At 44.4% G+C, this 7,472-nt stretch overlaps 1 protein-coding gene across 1 annotated transcript in view; it reads left to right on the forward strand.

Moving 5' to 3' along the window:
- Positions 1-481: 481 nt before the first annotated feature.
- Positions 482-7,472, forward strand: part of FHL1 (four and a half LIM domains 1) — a 35,698-nt gene continuing 28,707 nt past the window's right edge. Inside the window, exon 1 of the mRNA XM_087728329.1 lies at positions 482-558. The gene's annotated coding sequence lies outside the window, so the exon portion shown is untranslated. The remainder of the gene's footprint in view (positions 559-7,472) is intronic.

Raw genomic sequence — 7,472 nt, forward strand, 5'->3', positions numbered from 1 at the left:
CTCAAATCCAACACCCCCTACCTCTCACAGCAGGTGGAGAATGCATCATACCAGCAAGCCCCACAGGAGCTTCATTGGGGGGGGGTGTCACACGAAGCAGCCTAGCTATTTTCCTTGCAAACACCCCCCCCCCAAAAGAGAAGGGTCACCTCTGCTTCTCTTCACCTGGGCAGCTCATTTCCCCCTCCCCAAAAGGGAAAATCCCGGGAAAACTGACATTTCTCCCAGCAAATTCACAGAATAACAATAGTTGGAAGGGACCTTAGGGGGGGGGTCTTCTAGTCCACCCCCCCTGCTTGCTGAAGCAGGAGACCCTCTGCCATTCCAGACAATGGACTTTCTCCTTATTTCTCCGTTTGCTTCTCTCTTTGATTCGTTTCCATCTCTTTTCTTTCTTGCTCCCTTTTTCTCTTTCGCTTCTTTTTCCGTGCCTGGCTCCCTCCCTCCTGGGCTCCACCCTGTGTCAACTCGCTTTTTTAGTTCCTGCCTTCTCGCTCTCCTGCACATCGGCTTCTCCTGGTACCCAGACAGCCGCTTAGGAGACGCTGCCGCCAGTGGGTGAGTCAGTACCCCCCCCATTCCTCTCTAGCATCTCCCCTCTCCATACCGGTGGAGGAGCTGAGAGTTGGGGGGAAAGTGGGGTGATCCCTTAGCAAGTTAGGGGGGCGTGCAAGAAAAGGCAAGGCGTTTTGACTCGGCTTCTCTGGAACAACTCAAGCCGAGTCAAAGTTCATTCTTGGCTCAGCTGGAAGGAAGAGAGGCTTTGCATTCCTTCCTCCCCTTAAAAGAGGAGATTTAATTTCCCTTTAATTTCCTTCCCTGGCATCCTAAGGAAGCTACTACCCAAGATGGGTTGGCAAATTAAAACTTTCCTTTCCGTTCCCTGCGGGCTTTGGATGTTCCCATCATGGGGGTAGCCGGAACTCCTAGCTAGCAGCGCAAGGCTGGGCTGTGACTTCTGGGAGGGTGTAGTCCCCTAACCAGTGGTGGGATTCAGCCACTTCGCACCACTTCGGGAGAACTTCGGTGTTAACTTTCTGAGCAGTTTTGGTGAGCTGGTTGTTGGGAGAAATCGTGAGGGCAGAGAAGTGGTTGTGAAATTATTTGAATCCCACCACTGGTCCTAACCCCATCTTTAAAACCAGAGAAAATAAGGGGAGGGAATATTTTGCATGCTTTGCACAATTAAATTTGCCAAACCTGGAGGATGCATTCAATCTGCTTGGTCTCTCTTTCGTTTCGTGGTTCTGCTTTTGGTCACGAGACCAGATGCTTGTATTTTTGCAAATCTCTTTTGTTCAAATGGGAAAATAATACTTTCATCCTTCATCCTGCTGTTTCCAGGACCACTTTTTAAGGTTTGGTATGGCCTGAAATCTCGAGAGACAAACAATGGAAGTCTGTAGTGGCCAAAGTTCAGTAGAAAACGGCTAGCGCCATCTCTAAGTGCCATTCATTAATTTTATTAAAAGGCACAAACTTTGGCTTCCTCAAACGCCAGTGATTATGTCTTTGCATAAAGTTGACAGGTGCTAGGAAACCCAGAAGAAGAAGCCAGAGGTTTTAAACATCTGTCCTTGCACCGTAAGCCTTTCAACTTCTTGTCTCTTGCACGAACACCAAGGAGCTGAATTTGGGGTGGGATCACCTTCTTGAAAAAAGTCTCCGAGCTTTGAGTTTTGCAGACGGCAAAATAGGACTTGATCGCTCAGGTCACACCCCAAAATTGAAACCATGGTTCGCAGATCCCTGGTTTGAAGCATGAATGTGAGCTGATTCCGGGGGAACGGTGGGTGTGGCGAGGCTGTTTTCTCCCCCTTTCAGCTTTTTAATGTTTGAGCTTTTCACACGGTAAACCGCATCTTTTAATTCTGTTTTTAACTTTGTTCTTATGGATGCTTTTATGTTTTGTGACCCGCTGTTATCGGAGCCACCCAGAATAATTTAGATGAGACAGGAGCCATAGAAATGAAATGAATAAGTACATAAATAAAATGTGGACCAAATCCACAACACTATCTATCTATCTATCTATCTATCTATCTATCTATCTATCTATCTATCTATCTATCTATCTATCTATCTATCTATCTATCATCTCTCTCTCTCTCTCTCTCTCTCTCTCTCTGTCTATCTATCTATCTATCTATCTATCTATCATCTCTCTCTCTCTCTGTCTATCTCTCTCTCTCTCTCTCTGTCTATCTATCTATCTATCTATCTATCTATCTATCTATCTATCTATCTATCTATCTATCTATCTATCTCTGTCTGTCTATCTATGTATCTATGTATCTATCTATCTATCTATCTATCTATCTATCTATCTATCTATCTATCTATCTATCTATCTATTCTATCTATCTATCTATTCAGTTTTGAAACTGCCCATCTCTCTCACAGAAAAATGTGTCGAGAAACAAACATGAAAACTCTTCCATCGTTTTTTGTTTTTTTTTAAAAAAACAAACGCAAATACATGAAACAGGAGAGATGGAATTTAGCTCAAGGTATTGTCAAAGACCAAGAGGCTGACATCATGTCTGGTTTATTTGCAGAAATAGTTCAGGGGAGACATGAGTGCAACGCAGTTTCCCAACTCTTATTTCCCAACTCACAAAACCAACCCCCGTTTCCAGGACACGGAATAAACACTTTTGATAAATAGTCCGATTCTTCTAGAATAATGCGGCACGCTGGACCTTATTAATGGCAACAGGGGCAAGCATCAAATTCAACCGCGATTTGTCCCAAAAGTTTTGACTGTTTCCCTTATATTGTGTTTTTTTTTTTACTGCTAAATCTTCACCATCCCCCAGACAGCTTGTATCCTTTGCTTGATTCAACTACAACTACATTTATGGAGTTAGTTTTGCCAGCAAAAGTTTTGTGATTGTGTGTGTGAAATGCCTAGGTATACATTTTGGTTCCACCACAAAACCGCGGAGGACAAAATCGCGCTCGACGAAAGCGCGCATTTGACGTCATCACAGCGCGACGAAAACATCGCGCTGTGATCGAAAAATGTAAAAATAAAGCGAAAACCTTACCCTAACCCCCCCAAACCTAACCCTAAACCTAACCCTAAACCTAACCCTAAACCTAACCCTAAACCTAACCCTTAACCTAACCCTAAATCTAACCCTAAACGTAACCCTTAACGTAACGCTAAACCTAACGCTAACCCTTAACCTAATGCTAAACGTAACCCTAACGCTCTAAACCTAACCCTAACCCTTAACCTAACCCTAACCCTAAACCTAACCCTAACCCTTACCTTTATGTGAATCGGCTTGCTTTAATTTTATTTTTATTTCAATTTTTAATTTTTTTCGTCGCGCTGTGATGACGTCAAATGCGCGCTTTCGTCAAGCGCGATTTTGTCCTCCGCGGTTTTGACGGGTCACGTACATTTTGGGACGATTTGCAAAAAAATTGACCACGTCTTAACTGGCTATAATGAATCTTGACAACGAAGCAGAGTCAGACCAGCTATATTTTATTTCACCAAGACGACTTTTATATATTTATTTTCTGATTTATTTCTATCCATCCTTTGTTATTTTTTTTTTATAAGTGACTACAGGCAGTAAAATCACCTCGTATTCCTTCCTTCACTTATTTTCCTCAACAACAACAACAACAACAACAACGTTGTGAGGTGGGGTTGGGCTGGGAGAGAGTGTGGCTCAAGGTCACCCAGTTGGTTCTCAAATCTGAAGGAGAACTAGAACTCGCTGCCTCCTGGTTTTTACACAGGTGCCTTCGCCGCTAGACCAAACTGTTTCACTCTGAAAAATCCCAGATCTCTTGGTTAATTTTTCTGGATGAAGGCAATGCAAATAGGTTTGGCCCTTGTGACTTTGTTGATTCATTTCCATTTCCTGAATACTAGTAAAACAGGTTTTAAAAGAACAGGAGAGCTGCCCACGAAACAGCTGGAAATGGCTTAAGTTTACTACTCCTTGTAAAACTGGAGTACTGACTGTTTCCAATTGGCTATTATTTTTCTATTCCTTTGCTGGGGTTTTGCACTGGACAGATCCCTGGGAGGGTGACAGAGCTTTTCAATAGTTGCTACACCCAACTTCACAACAGTACAGGCCTGGCATCACACAATTTGCCAGTTGTTTTGAGTTCTGTCTTTTGAAAGTTGCATTCTGGATCTCCCACTGGGGGGCAGCAGAGAAATGTAGTTGGGGGGAAAAACCTACCCTCTACTGCCCTCTGTCGGTTGCCTGGATGCATGGCTTATTTGGGGAACGAAGCAATGGAGATTTATGCATCCAGATGCAATGTTTGGATGCAAACACAGCATTTCCAAGGTTGGCGCTGCCAATGAGGAAGAGATTGTTTCAGCCACAGATGCCAAGGGGAGGTGGATTATTTTGAGCACACCTCCCCTTGGCACCTGCCGTTCCTAAACCAACATAGCATCATCTAATCACCATCAAGATCAGATTTAACTCCTGCTCCTCCCAGTACCTGCAGAAAGGAGGACCCGGGTTGGCTCAGGAACATGGGTAAGATACCCTGGATAATACAGACCCTGCTGTCCCTCTTGCCCTCGGCTCTGAGAACAGGAATTGAAAGTTTTGGAGAACCAATAAAGTTTCCCAAGACCAGTTTCACAGAAAAAGCCCCGCCTTATAAAAGCACCGGTGGGACTGACTGCCACAAGAGGCAAGGGGAGAGCTTGTGATTTTGCCTTGCTTCTTCAGCCGAATAAGCAGCTCAGGAAGGTTGGGCGGAATGAAAAGTCTGTGTCAAAATTCAGTCTTTTATTATGGTTACAGACGAGAATAATGTGTACAAAATTAGTTTTAGGCTTCCAAGGCTGAACACCTTTGTTCCCGAATGGAGTTTCATTGAGTCAATTTATTTGTTTATTGAGATTTGTGGACTTCAACTCCCAGAATTCCCCAGCCAGCCAATTCTGGGAATTGAAGTCCACATACCTTAAAATAGCTACTGTTGACTTAAACCAAACGTGGTATTCAGCCGGTTCTGACTGGTTCTAGCGGACCAGTAGTGGAAATTTTGAGTAGTTTGGAGAACCAGCAAATACCAGCAAAAAGAGGATTAGGGGATGATTGGAGGCTAAAAAATATGTGTGTTGTTGAAAATAGAGCTCACAGAAATATAGAAAACTTCTGAGTAAATAGATTTCTCCCTGTTAGAAATTCTGTTTATATATAGCACCACAGAGCAAACAGAGAACACAGTCACCATGTGCTTTACTGCTCAGCTATTTAACTGTTAAACAGGAAGCTCTACTTAGAGCTCTGGCTGGCCCTGCCCCTGTCTATTCACTGCCTCCAGTCCCCAGCCGATCGGCGTCCCAGCCGATCGGCTGGGTCTTCTTCTGCACAGGAGAACGGAGATGAAAAGCAAGTTAGTGGAGTGGGGAGGGAACGGGGATTTTGCAGTATCCTTCCCTTGCCACACCGGTAGTAAAAATGTTTGAATCCCACCACTGATGTCTTAAACCCTTTTATACAGCCATTCACCTCACAGCTGAGAAGAGGATTAAAACCCAAATTGTGAAACTGCCCTTTTGGGAAATGGGTGCCTGGAAGGATTTTTCGAAGGATAAAATGGACTTTGGGAAGGAAAGCAAAAAAGAAAGCGAGGAATGAGGAACGAACAGCAAGCCTCCTCTCTTAAAACAGCTGCTATAAATCTGTTGATTCCACTTCCCATGCGGAAGGGTGAAGGGCGCTTGTCCTGAGAAGCCCCGATTTTGAACCCTGGAGCCGAACAAGCAATTCCCAAAGTTGCTATTCTCAATTCTTGATTTTCCTTCCAAATGATAGGCGGTCATTTTAATCCTTCTTGGTATTTATTCAACTCCCCTCTTGCTTATCTTCGTATAAAAGGGGTAACTTATTCCCCAGGAATAAATTTATTCTCATAGGGAAAGATCCAGCATATGGCCAGGCAAACAGGCAATTAAAAACTATTGCGTTTCATTAGGAGGAATTGAGATTTGGCGGCCTTCCGGAGATGTTTGGATGCTGGTACCCATAATCCCCAGCCAATTCTGATCACAACTGGATGCTGTTTGCTTTTTTTTAAAAGCGTGAGAAGTTTGCACCCGTAAAAGAATATTTCTCTAGACTTTCTCAGCACGATTTTCAACCCTGCAGGGGTTACATTTCTGCAGTTGTATTCCCCTCATCCCAAGTATTGGAAAAATGAAAAGAGGGGAAGGGGTTTCAGCCACCCCCACCCACCCACCTGTTTTATTTCCAAGGCAAGAATCTGAATAAATCCACCCAGCCTGGCTCCATCTCCGGAATGAGCCCTCCAGAGGTCCTCTAATTATAAATCTGATTTAAGAGTGGGGGAATAGTTTGCATTCCTCGGAGCCAGTATAAAATTATAAGGCGCCAGATCATTCCCCCCCCTCCCCAGCCCCACAAATCCTCCAGGTTCTATCTTTGCAATCCTTTCTATGGGGAGAGAAAAGCAGGTGCTACAGACCCAGGGCCTCTCTACCAAGAAGAGGGTGGCTGGCACATCTCTGCGTGATTCCCTGCTCAAAGGGGGCACCTGTTGCTTCCCGGTGTGAGTTGCTGTCCTTGTAAACGTTTACACCCCCGGGAATGAGGGATTTGAACCGCATAGCTTTTGTGGCACCGATTGTCCCCCAAAGTCAATGGTGGGGTGACCTCCCCCTCCGCCTCTGGGGCAAGGATACAAGATGGGAGATAACTACATTTCAACCTCATTCCTTGCACGAGTCAGGAAAGCTTGGCGATGCTCCCAGGGTGGCACAGATACAGCATAGGTGGTACCTTGCTCAATAGTAGTAACTGCGAGAGGGATCTTGGAGTCCTAGTGGACAACCATTTAAATAGGAGCCAGCCGTGGGCAGCAGCTGCCAAAAAAGCCAACACAGTTCTAGGCTGCAGCAACAGAGGGATAGAATCAAGATCACATGAAGTGTTGATACCACTTTATAATGCCTTGGTAAGGCCACACTTGGAATACGGCATTCAGTTTTGGTCGCCACGATGTAGAAAAGATGTGGAGACTCTGGAAAGAGTGCAGAGAAGAGCAAAAAAGAGGATTAGGGGATTGGAGGCTAAAACATATGAAGAACGGTTGCAGGAACTGGGTGTGTCTAGTTTAATGAAAAGAAGGACTATTCTTTAAGCTATTCAAGCTATTCTCCAAAGCACCTGAGTGTAGAATAAGAAGCAATGGGTGGAAACTAATCAAGGAGAGAAGCAACTTGGAACTAAGGAGAAATTTCCTGACAGTGAGAACAATTAATCAGTGGAACAACTTGCCTCCAGAAGTTGTGAATGCCCCAACACTGGAAGTCTTTAAAAGAAGCTGTTGGATAGCCATTTGTCTGAAGTGGTGTAGGGTTTCCTGCCTAGGCAGGGGGTTGGACTAGAAGACCTCCAAGGTCCCTTCCAACTCTGCTATTCTATTCTATTCTATTATTTCTATTCTATTCT

Source organism: Thamnophis sirtalis, unplaced genomic scaffold, assembly GCF_051295495.1.
Source record: "Thamnophis sirtalis isolate CommonGarterSnake01/CBP01778 unplaced genomic scaffold, rThaSir2_p1.2 scaffold_13, whole genome shotgun sequence".
Lineage (NCBI taxonomy): Eukaryota > Metazoa > Chordata > Lepidosauria > Squamata > Natricidae > Thamnophis > Thamnophis sirtalis.